Here is a 17,660-nt window from a genome sequence, read left to right as displayed (position 1 = left end):
CCCCCGCTTCCGCCCCGGCGCGTCCAATCGCCGCGCAGGACGCCCGGAAGTGACGCGTGTTGTTGTGGCGGTGGGAATGCAGGGAAGGGGGGCCTGAGAGAACAACGGGGGGCGGGGCTTGTCCGCGCAGCGCGAGCGGCTGGAGTGAGGCCTTCGCCCCGCCCCCATCATGGCCCTGTCTTCCCCTTGCACGCTGGGCCCCTCTCCGCGGCTGCCTTGCACACTCGCCCCGTGCCCCCTTGCACGCTGGGCCCCTCTCCGCGGCTGCCTTGCACACTCGCCCCGTGCCCCCCCGCACGCTGGGCCCCTCTCTGCGGCTGCCTTGCACACTCGCCCCGTGCCCCCCTGCACGCTGGGCCCCTCTCCGCGGCTGCCTTGCACACTCGCCCCGTGCCCCCCTGCACGCTGGGCCCCTCTCTGCGGCTGCCTTGCACACTCGCCCCGTGCCCCCCCGCACGCTGGGCCCCTCTCCGCGGCTGCCTTGCACACTCGCCCCGTGCCCCCCTGCACGCTGGGCCCCTCTCTGCGGCTGCCTTGCACACTCGCCCCGTGCCCCCCTGCACGCTGGGCCCCTCTCCGCGGCTGCCTTGCACACTCGCCCCGTGCCCCCCTGCACGCTGGGCCCCTCTCCGCGGCTGCCTTGCACACTCGCCCCGTGCCCCCTTGCACGCTGGGCCCCTCTCCGCGGCTGCCTTGCACACTCGCCCCGTGCCCCCCCGCACGCTGGGCCCCTCTCTGCGGCTGCCTTGCACACTCGCCCCGTGCCCCCCTGCACGCTGGGCCCCTCTCCGCGGCTGCCTTGCACACTCGCCCCGTGCCCCCCTGCACGCTGGGCCCCTCTCTGCGGCTGCCTTGCACACTCGCCCCGTGCCCCCCCGCACGCTGGGCCCCTCTCCGCGGCTGCCTTGCACACTCGCCCCGTGCCCCCCTGCACGCTGGGCCCCTCTCTGCGGCTGCCTTGCACACTCGCCCCGTGCCCCCCTGCACGCTGGGCCCCTCTCCGCGGCTGCCTTGCACACTCGCCCCGTGCCCCCCTGCACGCTGGGCCCCTCTCCGCGGCTGTCTTGCACACTCGCCCCGTGCCCCCCTGCACGCTGGGCCCCTCTCTGCGGCTGCCTTGCACACTCGCCCCGTGCCCCCCCGCACGCTGGGCCCCTCTCTGCGGCTGCCTTGCACACTCGCCCCGTGCCCCCCCGCACGCTGGGCCCCTCTCTGCGGCTGCCTTGCACACTCGCCCCGTGCCCCCCTGCACGCTGGGCCCCTCTCCGCGGCTGCCTTGCACACTCGCCCCGTGCCCCCCTGCACGCTGGGCCCCTCTCCGCGGCTGTCTTGCACACTCGCCCCGTGCCCCCCTGCACGCTGGGCCCCTCTCTGCGGCTGCCTTGCACACTCGCCCCGTGCCCCCCCGCACGCTGGGCCCCTCTCCGCGGCTGCCTTGCACACTCGCCCCGTGCCCCCCCGCACGCTGGGCCCCTCTCTGCGGCTGCCTTGCACACTCGCCCCGTGCCCCCCTGCACGCTGGGCCCCTCTCCGCGGCTGTCTTGCACACTCGCCCCGTGCCCCCCTGCACGCTGGGCCCCTCTCTGCGGCTGCCTTGCACACTCGCCCCGTGCCCCCCCGCACGCTGGGCCCCTCTCTGCGGCTGCCTTGCACACTCGCCCCGTGCCCCCCCGCACGCTGGGCCCCTCTCCGCGGCTGCCTTGCACACTCGCCCCGTGCCCCCCCGCACGCTGGGCCCCTCTCCGCGGCTGCCTTGCACACTCGCCCCGTGCCCCCCCGCACGCTGGGCCCCTCTCCGCGGCTGCCTTGCACACTCGCCCCGTGCCCCCCTGCACGCTGGGCCCCTCTCCGCGGCTGCCTTGCACACTCGCCCCCGTGCCCCCCTGCACGCTGGGCCCCTCTCCGCGGCTGCCTTGCACACTCGCCCCCGTGCCCCCCTGCACGCTGGGCCCCTCTCCGCGGCTGCCTTGCACACTCGCCCCGTGCCCCCCTGCACGCTGGGCCCCTCTCCGCGGCTGCCTTGCACACTCGCCCCGTGCCCCCCTGCACGCTGGGCCCCTCTCCGCGGCTGCCTTGCACACTCGCCCCGTGCCCCCCTGCACGCTGGGCCCCTCTCCGCGGCTGCCTTGCACACTCGCCCCCGTGCCCCCCTGCACGCTGGGCCCCTCTCCGCGGCTGCCTTGCACACTCGCCCCCGTGCCCCCCTGCACGCTGGGCCCCTCTCCGCGGCTGCCTTGCACACTCGCCCCCGTGCCCCCCTGCACGCTGGGCCCCTCTCCGCGGCTGCCTTGCACACTCGCCCCCGTGCCCCCCTGCACGCTGGGCCCCTCTCCGCGGCTGCCTTGCACACTCGCCCCCGTGCCCCCCTGCACGCTGGGCCCCTCTCCGCGGCTGCCTTGCACACTCGCCCCGTGCCCCCCCGCACGCTGGGCCCCTCTCCGCGGCTGCCTTGCACACTCGCCCCGTGCCCCCCCGCACGCTGGGCCCCTCTCCGCGGCTGCCTTGCACACTCGCCCCGTGCCCCCCTGCACGCTGGGCCCCTCTCCGCGGCTGCCTTGCACACTCGCCCCCGTTCCCCCCTGCACGCTGGGCCCCTCTCCGCGGCTGCCTTGCACACTCGCCCCGTGCCCCCCTGCACGCTGGGCCCCTCTCCGCGGCTGCCTTGCACACTCGCCCCGTGCCCCCCTGCACGCTGGGCCCCTCTCCGCGGCTGCCTTGCACACTCGCCCCCGTGCCCCCCTGCACGCTGGGCCCCTCTCCGCGGCTGCCTTGCACACTCGCCCCCGTGCCCCCCTGCACGCTGGGCCCCTCTCCGCGGCTGCCTTGCACACTCGCCCCCGTGCCCCCCTGCACGCTGGGCCCCTCTCCGCGGCTGCCTTGCACACTCGCCCCCGTGCCCCCCTGCACGCTGGGCCCCTCTCCGCGGCTGCCTTGCACACTCGCCCCGTGCCCCCCTGCACGCTGGGCCCCTCTCCGCGGCTGCCTTGCACACTCGCCCCGTGCCCCCCTGCACGCTGGGCCCCTCTCCGCGGCTGCCTTGCACACTCGCCCCGTGCCCCCCTGCACGCTGGGCCCCTCTCCGCGGCTGCCTTGCACACTCGCCCCGTGCCCCCCTGCACGCTGGGCCCCTCTCCGCGGCTGCCTTGCACACTCGCCCCGTGCCCCCCTGCACGCTGGGCCCCTCTCCGCGGCTGCCTTGCACACTCGCCCCGTGCCCCCCTGCACGCTGGGCCCCTCTCCGCGGCTGCCTTGCACACTCGCCCCGTGCCCCTTGCACGCTGGGCCCCTCTCCGCGGCTGCCTTGCACACTCGCCCCGTGCCCCCCTGCACGCTGGGCCCCTCTCCGCGGCTGCCTTGCACACTCGCCCCGTGCCCCCTTGCACGCTGGGCCCCTCTCCGCGGCTGCCTTGCACACTCGCCCCGTGCCCCTTGCACGCTGGGCCCCTCTCCGCGGCTGCCTTGCACACTCGCCCCGTGCCCCCCTGCACGCTGGGCCCCTCTCTGCGGCTGCCTTGCACACTCGCCCCGTGCCCCCTTGCACGCTGGGCCCCTCTCCGCGGCTGCCTTGCACACTCGCCCCGTGCCCCCTTGCACGCTGGGCCCCTCTCCGCGGCTGCCTTGCACACTCGCCCCGTGCCCCCCTGCACGCTGGGCCCCTCTCCGCGGCTGCCTTGCACACTCGCCCCGTGCCCCCCTGCACGCTGGGCCCCTCTCCGCGGCTGCCTTGCACACTCGCCCCGTGCCCCCTTGCACGCTGGGCCCCTCTCCGCGGCTGCCTTGCACACTCGCCCCGTGCCCCCTTGCACGCTGGGCCCCTCTCCGCGGCTGCCTTGCACACTCGCCCCGTGCCCCTTTGCACGCTGGGCCCCTCTCCGCGGCTGCCTTGCACACTCGCCCCGTGCCCCCCTGCACGCTGGGCCCCTCTCCGCGGCTGCCTTGCACACTCGCCCCGTGCCCCCTTGCACGCTGGGCCCCTCTCCGCGGCTGCCTTGCACACTCGCCCCGTGCCCCCCTGCACGCTGGGCCCCTCTCCGCGGCTGCCTTGCACACTCGCCCCGTGCCCCCCTGCACGCTGGGCCCCTCTCCGCGGCTGCCTTGCACACTCGCCCCGTGCCCCCCTGCACGCTGGGCCCCTCTCCGCGGCTGCCTTGCACACTCGCCCCGTGCCCCCCTGCACGCTGGGCCCCTCTCCGCGGCTGCCTTGCACACTCGCCCCGTGCCCCCCTGCACGCTGGGCCCCTCTCCGCGGCTGCCTTGCACACTCGCCCCGTGCCCCCCTGCACGCTGGGCCCCTCTCCGCGGCTGCCTTGCACACTCGCCCCGTGCCCCCTTGCACGCTGGGCCCCTCTCTGCGGCTGCCTTGCACACTCGCCCCGTGCCCCTTGCACGCTGGGCCCCTCTCCGCGGCTGCCTTGCACACTCGCCCCGTGCCCCCCTGCACGCTGGGCCCCTCTCCGCGGCTGCCTTGCACACTCGCCCCGTGCCCCCCTGCACGCTGGGCCCCTCTCCGCGGCTGCCTTGCACACTCGCCCCGTGCCCCTTGCACGCTGGGCCCCTCTCCGCGGCTGCCTTGCACACTCGCCCCGTGCCCCCCTGCACGCTGGGCCCCTCTCCGCGGCTGCCTTGCACACTCGCCCCGTGCCCCCTTGCACGCTGGGCCCCTCTCCGCGGCTGCCTTGCACACTCGCCCCGTGCCCCCTTGCACGCTGGGCCCCTCTCTGCGGCTGCCTTGCACACTCGCCCCGTGCCCCCCTGCACGCTGGGCCCCTCTCCGCGGCTGCCTTGCACACTCGCCCCGTGCCCCCCTGCACGCTGGGCCCCTCTCCGCGGCTGCCTTGCACACTCGCCCCGTGCCCCCCTGCACGCTGGGCCCCTCTCTGCGGCTGCCTTGCACACTCGCCCCGTGCCCCCCTGCACGCTGGGCCCCTCTCCGCGGCTGCCTTGCACACTCGCCCCGTGCCCCCTTGCACGCTGGGCCCCTCTCCGCGGCTGCCTTGCACACTCGCCCCGTGCCCCCTTGCACGCTGGGCCCCTCTCCGCGGCTGCCTTGCACACTCGCCCCGTGCCCCCCTGCACGCTGGGCCCCTCTCCGCGGCTGCCTTGCACACTCGCCCCGTGCCCCCTTGCACGCTGGGCCCCTCTCTGCGGCTGCCTTGCACACTCGCCCCGTGCCCCCTTGCACGCTGGGCCCCTCTCCGCGGCTGCCTTGCACACTCGCCCCGTGCCCCCCTGCACGCTGGGCCCCTCTCCGCGGCTGCCTTGCACACTCGCCCCGTGCCCCCCTGCACGCTGGGCCCCTCTCTGCGGCTGCCTTGCACACTCGCCCCGTGCCCCCCTGCACGCTGGGCCCCTCTCCGCGGCTGCCTTGCACACTCGCCCCGTGCCCCCTTGCACGCTGGGCCCCTCTCCGCGGCTGCCTTGCACACTCGCCCCGTGCCCCCCTGCACGCTGGGCCCCTCTCCGCGGCTGCCTTGCACACTCGCCCCGTGCCCCCCTGCACGCTGGGCCCCTCTCCGCGGCTGCCTTGCACACTCGCCCCGTGCCCCCCTGCACGCTGGGCCCCTCTCCGCGGCTGCCTTGCACACTCGCCCCGTGCCCCCCTGCACGCTGGGCCCCTCTCCGCGGCTGCCTTGCACACTCGCCCCGTGCCCCCCTGCACGCTGGGCCCCTCTCCGCGGCTGCCTTGCACACTCGCCCCGTGCCCCCCTGCACGCTGGGCCCCTCTCCGCGGCTGCCTTGCACACTCGCCCCGTGCCCCCCTGCACGCTGGGCCCCTCTCCGCGGCTGCCTTGCACACTCGCCCCTTGCCCCCCTGCACGCTGGGCCCCTCTCCGCGGCTGCCTTGCACACTCGCCCCGTGCCCCCCTGCACGCTGGGCCCCTCTCCGCGGCTGCCTTGCACACTCGCCCCGTGCCCCCCTGCACGCTGGGCCCCTCTCCGCGGCTGCCTTGCACACTCGCCCCGTGCCCCCCTGCACGCTGGGCCCCTCTCCGCGGCTGCCTTGCACACTCGCCCCGTGCCCCCCTGCACGCTGGGCCCCTCTCCGCGGCTGCCTTGCACACTCGCCCCGTGCCCCCCTGCACGCTGGGCCCCTCTCCGCGGCTGCCTTGCACACTCGCCCCGTGCCCCCCTGCACGCTGGGCCCCTCTCTGCGGCTGCCTTGCACACTCGCCCCGTGCCCCCCTGCACGCTGGGCCCCTCTCTGCGGCTGCCTTGCACACTCGCCCCGTGCCCCCCTGCACGCTGGGCCCCTCTCTGCGGCTGCCTTGCACACTCGCCCCGTGCCCCCTTGCACGCTGGGCCGCTCTCTGCGGCTGCCTTGCACACTCGCCCCGTGCCCCCTTGCACGCTGGGCCCCTCTCTGCGGCTGCCTTGCACACTCGCCCCGTGCCCCCCTGCACGCTGGGCCCCTCTCTGCGGCTGCCTTGCACACTCGCCCCGTGCCCCCCTGCACGCTGGGCCCCTCTCTGCGGCTGCCTTGCACACTCGCCCCGTGCCCCCTTGCACGCTGGGCCCCTCTCTGCGGCTGCCGTGCACACTCGCCCCGTGCCCCCTTGCACGCTGGGCCCCTCTCTGCGGCTGCCGTGCACACTCGCCCCGTGCCCCCTTGCACGCTGGGCCCTTCTCTGCGGCTGCCTTGCACACTCGCCCCGTGCCCCTTGCACGCTGGACCCCTCTCCGCGGCTGCCTTGCACACTCACCCCCGTGCCTCCTTGCACGGTGGGCCCCATCTCTGCAGCTGCCTTGCACACTCGCCCCCTTTCCCTCTTAAACGTTGGGTCCCATCTCTCCAGCTGCCTTGCGCCCTCACCCTGCCCCCCCTTACACGCTGGGCCCCATCTCTGCGGCTGCCATGCACACTCACCCCAGTTCTCTCTTAAACGTTGGGTCCCATCTCTCCAGCTGCCTTGCACACTCGCCCCAGCTTCTGCTCCCCGTTGCACTCCTGGCCCTACCTCTGCTGCTGTCTTGCACACTCACCTCTGCTCTTCCTTGCACATGTGGCCCCATCTCTGCTGTTACCTTGCCGTTGTCAGAGCCGTTGGACTAGAGCTGTAGCTACACAGACATTCAGGAGTTGACCTGCACGATCCTTAGCTTGGTGTAGAGCCCAAGTTGAGAGCTACAGCAGGCAAGCATGTTGAGCTGCAGAGAAGTGGTGACGTAGCCCGCGTTGATCTCGATTGCCCCTCATAACATCACAGCGAAGAGTCCTGTGGCACCTTAAAGACTAACAGGCTTATTTGAGCACAGGCTTTCGTGGGTCAAAACCACTTTGTCAGCTGCATGGATCTCATGAAGTGATTTTGACCCACAAAAGCTCGCATTCAAATAAATCTGTTAGTCTTTAAGGTGACACAGGACTCCTCGCTGTTTTCACAGGGTATGTCTACGCTGCATTCCTCTTTCGAGAGAGGAATGTAAATGACGCAGGGATTTGAATCTCCCGCATTTCATTTGCGTAATTGCATCCGGCTGCTTTTTTGAAATACCCTATTTTGAGATTAAAAACGCTGTGTAGACACGGGTATTTTGAAATAAACCCCTTCTTTTGAAATAACCATTAAGCCTCATGTTTTTAAGAGGCAGTGGGCAGTGCTGAGAGTGGGACCAGGTCTGTGGCACCATAACTTCCCTGAGAGATACAGCTGATCCTCTGGAAAGACACTGAGCCCTGATTGGAGAATCCACCACAATGCTCAGGAAGCTGTTCTGGTTAATCACCCTCAGTTGTTAACCATTTGGGCCATATTTCTACTTGAATGTGTCTAGCTTTAGCTTCCATTTTATTTCAAAACAACAAGGTGAGCGTCCACACTATCAAGCCTGTTATTTCGAAATAATGGGCTTATTTCAAAATTATAACTCCTGCTTGTGAAGAGGAATAAGCTTATTTCGAAATAGCCTAAAGCTATGTCTACACTTGCAAGTTATGTTTACACAGCAGCGTTATTTTGGAATAACTGATGTTATCTTGAAATAACATAGAGTGAGTCTACACGGCAAGCAGTTATTTTGACATAATGTTGAAATAATGGCAAGCTACAGGACTTCTTACTCCAACTCCTACAACCCTCATTTCATGAGGAGTAAGGGAAGTTGAGGGAAGAATGTTCTTCCTTCAGCTTCCTGCTGCGTAGACAGCACCAGAAGCTGAAATAAGCTATTTCAACTTCAGCTGCGCAATTGATGTAGTAGCTCATCTTATATCAGCTTTAGCCCTGCTGTGTAGATGTGTCCTAGAGACTAACAAAAGACTATAGTAGCATGAGCTTTCATGGGCAAAACCTACTTTCTCAGCTGGTGAGCTGGATTAGAAATAACAGGAACCAGGTATTTTATAACAGAAAAAAAAAGCACCTGTCAGTTATAGGACTGGTGCTAATTAAGTGGGACCCTTGCCTTTAACACTGCATTTTCATGTCAAAAGCTAAGTATGGGACAATTCCAGCCCACTTAATTCACTAACCTCTTACCTTTTCATGCAACGGATGTAAAAACCAGCAGCTAGCACTTAGAAATAATTGCAGACAACATCTAACCTGATTTTATTCTCTCCTTTATGCAGTCCTAGTTGAAGGAAAATATCACCTCAGACTACAAGCAATTAATGAAGACTTGGATGTGGAGCTGAAATCACACAGGACAACAGGGGTGCTGATTAGTAAAACCTTAATTTGTTACAGATTTGTTCAGCTGTAGTACTTGATTGCAGCTATAAATCTGAATAGATCTCCCACCAAAATTATGTTGTGTAATTCTCCATAAAGATTCTGGTGACATTAGAAAGTTAATATAAAAGGAAAATGCTAGTTATGCTTATAAAAGGTGAGATTTATGGGAGAGATTTCCAGATCTGTTCAGAATGTATGTAACAATGCAGACTGTGTTTACTTGTTCCTGACACTGAAAATCAAAATTTGTTGCTCTTGGAGGAAAATATTGATATAGGCAACAATACTGCTTGTGTTCATAACTATTGCTATTCACCTTAACAACAGTAAATAGCTCTTTGTAATATGACTTTATGTCACACAGATCCCACATTTTTATGTACCTAAAGTATTTTAACCCAAATGGGAAAATTTTCAGGATCCCAAGAATAATTCTTAAGGATTTTTTCATATTTGTGTAGAATGACCTTTGTGTATATGGCATTAGTGAGCCCATAACAGTCAGTAATTTAAAATGGGTGTTAAAAGATTGGAATGTGTTCAATAAAGAGTCACAAGAATGATCAGAGATCTGGGAAACCTGCATTACATTGAGATACTTAAAACACATAAGTAGTTTATTCACTGGAAGGTAGCAAAGGCACCAGAAAGAGGCGTAGAGGGTTCTCTGATCTGGCAGAAGGAGGTATAATGAGATGCAGGGGCTGGAAGATGAAGGCAGTCACATTGAGAAGAGGTATAGGGTACATGTTTTTAGCTGGGCTGTGTTTAGTGCTGGGCAACATTTTTTAGACATTTTTGCACTGGAAAAGGCAGTTGGTGGCATGTCAGGAATTTGTCAGTTTTGCTGGATTGTTGCAGCAAAATAAGTAAAAAAATTACATTGGAATAATTCAAAACGTTTTTATTTTGGCATTTTAAATCTGAAATGTTTGTTCTTTTTTTTAGTTCAAAACTATTTTTCTTGAATTTTATTTAAAAAAACATTTGTGTTATGTCTGACCATAACGGGTCCTGCTGACCTGAAAGTATATGCCGATTCAGTTTGTTTTAAGATGTGTTGAATAGCATTTCAAAGAATACAGTGTTAAAAAAAGAGAACCACCACCAAAAAAAGTCCTGGATTCTCCAAGAGTCTCCTTTTAACAGTGGTGCTAATGAGATACAGGTGCCTGTCCGTTCGGGTTCTGCTCATTGGCTTCACTCAGCTTGCAGTAGCCACGACAATAATAGAGTCAGTGATGAACCTCTCTTCCTCCGACACTCAGGTGTCACTTCCTGTCATGCTGCATACATCGGATCGCGTTGCATGGTGCTGCTTAACCCTGACATGCTGTGGCACCATCAGCCATGTGAATGACACAGCAGGACAGGGCTGATCAGAGGGCACAAAGGGATGCTGCACTATCACAGCCAGAACAAATAGTGTACTGGAGATAGTGGCTCCAGTAAGTGAGAGAAACCTGCACTCTCCCTACACTACCTACAAGCTTCCCTTTGTTTATTACCAACTAAACACAACATGAGTGGTCTGGGCATAGCGTGCATGTAACACACCTCCCTGTGTCTCTGCCTGTGGGTGCCTGTGCTACACAGCAGGTGAGAGAGGTTTGTTGCTTGGCAACAGCATCTCTGTGTGAGCGGGAGCTAGGTTGGAGAGACAGAGAACCAGCCATGAGGTTCTTCCAGCCGCAAAGAGCCAGTAACTTACTCCAGGTCTGTGAATGTTCAGGACCTTCCAGCACAGACAATGCTGACATGACAGCCAATAGCCTTGGTAAACTAACAAAAGAAAGAAAAGTTGGTCAGCAGCTAGAACAGGTGAAAAATGCTGCAGGTGAATTAGAGTTTGCAACAACAGCACAGAAGCTACATCTGCTAGTTTCCTAGGAAGTCTCTTTGGGTTGCCCGCATAGTTTTGGGGACCTCGGTTCTTTTGTTCCAAATTTCCCAGCAGCATTCCCCAGTCCAGACATGGGCTAGGAAAGAGGAGCCTTTGTTCTCCCTCCCTTGACCTTTTTTAGCAGGAAAAGGCCCTACTGGCAGTGCCATCAGGCCTTTGTTCATGGCAATTGTTTTCTTGCATCTACTGGATATGTACCAGGGGGCTGACAGACCTGCCTGCCAGGCCCTGGGCAAAGGGTGTGTGTTGGCAGCTCTGCACTCGGGGAAGGGGGTGTGGCCTCAGGCAGAAGGGGCGGGGCTGGGTGCGGCCAGCCCTCAGCACTGCCTGGAGTGCAATGAAGGGGTTTCTCCCACCCCCCAGCTAGTCCCAAGAGCTGCCCAGAGAGCACTGCTCAGTGCTCGGGCAGTGATTTGAAGGGCTTGGGGCTCCGGCTGCAAGCACAGGGCCCTTTTGAATTGCTAGGCCCGGAGGCAACTGCTCCCTTTTCCCCTCCCCATCCATGTGCCTTCTATATACCATTTGGGGTGTCTGCAGGCCTGACACGCGATGGTTCTTGTTTACAGTCCCTTTGCTTCTCCTAAAGAGAGAAGCTGTGGGCGTATCTCAGCATGTTGGTGTTCCAGACACACAGTAACATTTTATCACTCCACACGCACTGTTGCTACCCACCTTATAACTAGCTAATAACACATGGCAGTGTAATAACACTTTACCAGTGATACCTCACAATGCATACTTTGGACAAGACTTATCTCAGGTTTGTAAAAGTGGTGACCACATTAGTGTAAACAGTCACCTTTCCCTTCAAGCAGATCCCGGTCAACAACAAACAATTATTTGCTTTAGTAGCTGTTCAGGCTAAAAGATTAAATGAATTCTTTGTCTTTTCTACCAGTCTCTCCAGACATCTATAAGGCTGGCCTCATGTATGGCCACCTGACAGAACCACAAAAGTATTGAGGTGTCTAACTCCCATTGCTTTCAGCTGGCTTCAGTGACTTGACTTTCAAATCCAGCTGGACCTTTGATCTCTTAGTACAAGAAAGGATGAAGTTCTAAGTGACAGGACTGGGGTGGACATTCATGCCTAGTGGTCAGAGCAGCAACCGTACTAAGGGTCAGAGCTGGAACCAGGAACCAGAGTCAGGGACTAAATTGAGGAGCAGGGCTGGAACAAGGCAAGCACAGCAGTGGGTACAACTGGTGATATGCTAGTGTCGCATAAAACTGGTGCTCCTGGCCGTTGCCTGCTGCCTTTCTTCATCCAAACGGGAGCTGGCCAATCCCTACCTCAGTGCAGCCACCCAGGCTGTGTGTTCAGAGACACAAGCCCCACGGGGACACAGCATGCTTTTCTTCTTTCTTCTCTCAGCTGTCAAGGAGTTCTGACCAGACTGGCCTTGGTCCACTGCCTCACTGCACAGGATTCGATTGCCAAAGGTGATCACTCCTCCATGCCTCCTCTGGAAAGATGAAGAAATGCAGCAGCCAATGAGAGAGGATCTCTGCAGAGGTGGCTAGTGACTGCAGATTAATCCATCCTTACAGAGGCTTGTCAGCTCTCACAAGCAGTGGCTGGTTCTTTCCTTCTGTAGCTGTCCAGGGCCCAAAGAGCAAGTAATGGTCTGACTCTTCTCTGGCAGCCTGGCCCTTCTCTAAAAGGCTGAGCCGGCTCTAGAGCCGCTCGCTAGGACTGTCCCTTCCTGACAGGCCCCTTATCCCAGCCTTAGGTCTCTGCCCAGCCCTGCAATAAGGCTGGAGAAAGGACTGGCCATGAAAGGGCAGCCCTGGCAAGCGGCGTGTCTCCCTCTGCCCATGGTGACGGGCGAGGTTCCAGCATTTCTGGGACTCAGAAACCCAAACCCCCTCGTCTAAGAAACAGCGCTAGAGCCTCGGGAGCCGGACAAGCCCCCTTGCTGCCCTCCGTGCAGCCCGGCCCCCCCGCGCCCCTTCCCCTCCAGAGTCCGGCCCCGCCCGCGCCCCTTCCCCTCCCACCCGGCCCCGCCCGCCCAGTTTCTCCTCCCGAGTCCGGCCCCGCCCGCTCCGCTTCCCCTCCCAGCCAGGCCCCGCCCGCCCAGTTTCTCCTCCCGAGTCCGGCCCCGCCCGCCCAGTTTCTCATCCCGAGTCCGGCCCCGCCCGCCCAGCTTCCCCTCCCGAGCGAGGCCCCGCCCGCCCACCTTCCCCTCCCAGCCTGGCCCCGCCCGCCCAGCTTCCCCTCCCGAGCCCGGCCCCGCCCGCCCAGTTTCTCCTCCCGAGCGAGGCCCCGCCCGCCCACCTTCCCCTCCCAGCCTGGCCCCGCCCGCCCAGCTTCCCCTCCCGAGCCCGGCCCCGCCCGCCCCGCTTCCCCTCCCAGCCAGGCCCCGCCCGCCCCGCTTCCCCTCCCAGCCAGGCCCCGCCCGCCCAGTTTCTCCTCTCGAGTCCGGCCCCGCCCGCCCAGTTTCTCCTCCCAGCCAGGCCCCGCCCGCCCCGCTTCCCCTCCCGAACCCGGCCCCGCCCGCCCAGCTTCCCCTCCCAGCCAGGCCCCGCCCGCCCAGTTTCTCCTCCCGAGCGAGGCCCCGCCCGCCCAGTTTCTCCTCCCGAGCGAGGCCCCGCCCGCCCAGTTTCCCCTCCCGAACCCGGCCCCGCCCGCCCAGTTTCTCCTCCCGAACCCGGCCCCGCCCGCCCAGTTTCTCCTCCAAGCTTGGCCCCGCCCGCCCAGTTTCTCCTCCCGAACCCGGCCCCGCCCGCCCAGTTTCTCCTCCAAGCTTGGCCCCGCCCGCCCAGTTTCTCCTCCCGAACCCGGCCCCGCCCGCCCAGCTTCTGCAAGCGAGCTCGGCCCCGCCCGCCCAGCTTCCCCTCCCAGCCAGGCCCCGCCCGCCCAGTTTCTCCTCCCGAGCCCGGCCCCGCCCGCCCCGCTTCCCCTCCCGAACCCGGCCCCGCCCGCCCAGTTTCTCCTCCCGAACGAGGCCCCGCCCGCCCAGTTTCTCCTCCCGAGCCCGGCCCCTCCCGCCCAGTTTCTCCTCCCGAGCCCGGCCCCGCCCGCCCAGTTTCTCCTCCCAGCCAGGCCCCGCCCGCCCCGCTTCCCCTCCCGAACCCGGCCCCGCCCGCCCAGCTTCCCCTCCCAGCCAGGCCCCGCCCGCCCAGTTTCTCCTCCCGAGCGAGGCCCCGCCCGCCCAGTTTCTCCTCCCGAGCGAGGCCCCGCCCGCCCAGTTTCCCCTCCCGAACCCGGCCCCGCCCGCCCAGTTTCTCCTCCCGAACCCGGCCCCGCCCGCCCAGTTTCTCCTCCAAGCTTGGCCCCGCCCGCCCAGTTTCTCCTCCCGAACCCGGCCCCGCCCGCCCAGTTTCTCCTCCCGAACCCGGCCCCGCCCGCCCAGTTTCTCCTCCAAGCTTGGCCCCGCCCGCCCAGTTTCTCCTCCCGAACCCGGCCCCGCCCGCCCAGCTTCTGCAAGCGAGCTCGGCCCCGCCCGCCCAGCTTCCCCTCCCAGCTTGGCCCCGCCCGCCCAATTTCTCCTCCCGAGCGAGGCCCCGCCCGCCCCGCTTCCCCTCCCGAACCCGGCCCCGCCCGCCCAGTTTCTCCTCCCGAACGAGGCCCCGCCCGCCCAGTTTCTCCTCCCGAGCCCGGCCCCGCCCGCCCAGTTTCTCCTCTCGAGTCCGGCCCCGCCCGCCCAGTTTCTCCTCCCGAGTCCGGCCCCGCCCGCCCCGCTTCCCCTCCCAGCCAGGCCTCGCCCGCCCCGCTTCCCCTCCCGAACCCGGCCCCGCCCGCCCAGCTTCCCCTCCCAGCTTGGCCCCGCCCGCCCAGTTTCTCCTCCCAGCCAGGGCCCGCCCGCCCAGTTTCTCCTCCCGAGCCCGGCCCCGCCCGCCCCGCTTCCCCTCCCAGCCAGGCCCCGCCCGCCCAGTTTCTCCTCCCGAGTCCGGCCCCGCCCGCTCCGCTTCCCCTCCCAGCCAGGCCCCGCCCGCCCAGTTTCTCCTCTCGAGTCCGGCCCCGCCCGCCCAGTTTCTCCTCCCGAGTCCTGCCCCGCCCGCCCCGCTTCCCCTCCCAGCCAGGCCTCGCCCGCCCCGCTTCCCCTCCCGAAACCGGCCCCGCCCGCCCAGCTTCCCCTCCCAGCCTGGCCCCGCCCGCCCAGTTTCTCCTCCCGAGCCCGGCCCCGCCCGCCCAGTTTCTCCTCCCGAGCGAGGCCCCGCCCGCCCAGCTTCCCCTCCCAGCTAGGCCCCGCCCGCCCCGCTTCCCCTCCCAGCCCGGCCCCGCCCGCCCAGTTTCTCATCCCGAGTCCGGCCCCGCCCGCCCCGCTTCCCCTCCCAGCCAGGCCCCGCCCGCCCAGCTTCTGCTAGCGAGCTCGGCCCCGCCCGCCCAGCTTCCCCTCCCAGCTTGGCCCCGCCCGCCCAGCTTCCCCTCCCGAACCCGGCCCCGCCCGCCCCGCTTCCCCTCCCGATTCCGGCCTCGCCCGCTCCGCTTCCCCTCCCAGCCAGGCCCCGCCCGCCCAGTTTCTCCTCCCGAGCCCGGCCCCGCCCACCCCGCTGCCCTTCCCGATTCCGGCCCCGCCCGCTCCGCTTCCCCTCCCAGCCAGGCCCCGCCCGCCCAGCTTCTGCTAGCGAGCTCGGCCCCGCCCGCCCAGTTTCTCCTCCCGAGCGAGGCCCCGCCCGCCCAGTTTCCCCTCCCGAACCCGGCCCCGCCCGCCCAGCTTCTCCTCCCGAGCCCGGCCCCGCCCGTCCAGTTTCTCCTCCCGAGCGAGGCCCCGCCCGCCCAGCTTCCCCTCCCAGCCTGGCCCCGCCCGCCCAGCTTCCCCTCCCGAACCCGGCCCCGCCCGCCCAGTTTCTCCTCCCGAGCCCGGCCCCGCCCGTCCAGTTTCTCCTCCCGAGCGAGGCCCCGCCCGCCCAGCTTCCCCTCCCAGCCTGGCCCCGCCCGCCCAGCTTCCCCTCCCGAACCCGGCCCCGCCCCCCCAGTTTCTCCTCCCAGCTTGGCCCCGCCCGCCCCGCTTCCCCTCCCGAACCCGGCCCCGCCGCCCAGTTTCTCCTCCCAGCTTGGCCCCGCCCGCCCCGCTTCCCCTCCCGAACCCCGCCCCGCCGCCCAGTTTCTCCTCCCGAGCCCGGCCCCGCCCGTCCAGTTTCTCCTCCCGAGCGAGGCCCCGCCCGCCCAGCTTCCCCTCCCAGCCTGGCCCCGCCCGCCCAGCTTCCCCTCCCGAACCCGGCCCCGCCCCCCCAGTTTCTCCTCCCAGCTTGGCCCCGCCCGCCCCGCTTCCCTTCCCGAACCCGGCCCCGCCCGCCCAGCTTCCCCTCCCAGCTTGGCCCCGCCCGCCCAGTTTCTCCTCCCGAGCGAGGCCCCGCCCGCCCAGCTTCCCCTCCCGAACCCGGCCCCGCCCGCCCAGTTTCTCCTCCCAGCGTGGCCCCGCCCGCCCACCTTCCTCTTCCAGCCAGGCCCCGCCCGCCCAGTTTCTCCTCCCGAGTCCGGCCCCGCCCGCCCCGCTTCCCCTCCCAGCCAGGCCCCGCCCGCCCAGTTTCTCTTTAATTGTTGAGATTTTTCCCGCGAAGGCGGCTGTGCCTGTGGTTGCGCTGACACTGCACAGTGACGTGCTGTGACTGGCAGGTCACTTTTTTCCAATTCAACAAATCTAACGTTGGTTGCTCGGCAGTGGAATGGCCTCGGCGGCTGTGAAACGCATTTGCAAGGTGCGCGGCGCTGCGCTGCGGCTTTCCCAGCATTCCCCGGGTAGTTTTTCAGTGACTCAGTGTCCAGTGCTGCAGACAGATGCTCTAAACACACTGACAACGTCTCCTTCCAGTGTCCCACGCAGCATCCCACACGTAACAGACAGGAAGCAATAAAAATACACCCTGGGCAGGATCTGCTGCTCTCATCCTTGTCAGCCTTTTTCCCAAAGGAATGTTCCCCAAAAGAAGAGTAATAAAAGCCAAGCACAGCCCATGCAGCAGTAAATCTGAGCAGCCATGACTCCACTGGAGAGCGAGAGGGAAGGAAAACGTGGTGGCAATGAAACTGGAGGGACAGGAGCAGCGCCAGGATGGCGGGACAGGACGGAGGGACGGGATGGAGGGACAGGACAGAGGGAGAGGAGCAGCGCCGGGAAGGAGGGACAGAACGGAGGGACAGGATGGAGGGACAGGAGCGGCGCCAGGACAGATGGACAGGAGCGGCACCGGGATGGAGGGACAGGACAGAGGGACAGGACAGAGGGACGGGAGTGGTGCCAGGACAGAGGGCCAGGACGGAGGGACAGACAGAGGGACGGGAGCGGAGCCGGGATGGAGGGACGGGAGCGGCGCCGGGACAGAGGGAGGGGAGTGGCACCAGGACGGGGGGACGGGGAAGGCACCGGGACGGAGGGAGGGGAGCAGCGCCGGGACAGAGGGACGGGAGCGGCGCCGGGACAGAGGGAGGGGAGTGGCGGGGGGACGGGGAAGGCACCGGGACAGAGGGAGGGGAGCGGCGCCGGGATGGAGGGACGGGAGCGGCGCCGGGACGGAGGGACGGGAGCGGCGCCGGGACGGAGGGAGGGGACAGAGGTGCGATCACGCTGCAAGAGAGAGACTTGCTTACTGAAGAAGGTCGGGGAGCAGGCGGAGCCCTCCTGGGGGGGTTGAAGCCGTGGGATTTTGGAGGGAAAGTAGCTGCGTGCAGTAGGCCCCTCGGCAAGGGCAGCGGCTCCAGAACCCAGCGATTCGAAAGGGCCCGGGGCTACTGGCCACTGCGGTTATGGAGCCCTGGGCCCGTTACATCGTCGCTGCCTGGCATGCTCCGAGCAGCTCTGAGGGCTGGCAGGAGGGAGCCGTGCTCCAGGTGGCGCTGAGGGCTGGCAGCCCCTGGCTCCGCCCCTTCTGCCCAAGGCCCCACCCTTCTGGGAGCATAGGGCTGCCCCACCTTGGCAAGGTGTTTCTCCCCTGCCATTCAGCACTTGGGGATGTAAGGCAGGTGGGTGTCTCTTCCGGGGGAGGCAGGGCAGGTGATGAAGGGGCTTGTCCAGATTGCTGGGAAAGGGAGCCATGGGAAGGAAGGGATGGCCGCAGAGGAGAGTGAATGGGAGACGCCGGAAGAGAGCACCCCACAGTCACAGGGTATGTCTACACTACCCCGCTAGTTCGAACTA

The 17,660-nt window shown here is 65.6% G+C and overlaps 1 long non-coding RNA gene across 1 annotated transcript; it reads right to left on the bottom strand.

Annotated features, from left to right (window-relative positions):
- Positions 1-9,564: 9,564 nt before the first annotated feature.
- Positions 9,565-12,548, bottom strand: LOC142829507 (uncharacterized). The gene is made up of 3 exons (XR_012903925.1): positions 12,128-12,548; positions 11,872-12,044; positions 9,565-10,457 (listed from the first exon to the last, which is right to left on the bottom strand). It is a non-coding gene; the product is annotated as an uncharacterized LOC142829507 (long non-coding RNA).
- Positions 12,549-17,660: the final 5,112 nt, after the last annotated feature.

Source organism: Pelodiscus sinensis, chromosome 5 (genome assembly GCF_049634645.1).
Source record: "Pelodiscus sinensis isolate JC-2024 chromosome 5, ASM4963464v1, whole genome shotgun sequence".
Taxonomy (NCBI): domain Eukaryota; kingdom Metazoa; phylum Chordata; order Testudines; family Trionychidae; genus Pelodiscus; species Pelodiscus sinensis.
The sequence above is the reverse complement of the archived record's forward strand: the minus strand, read 5'-3'. Positions and strand labels throughout refer to the sequence as shown.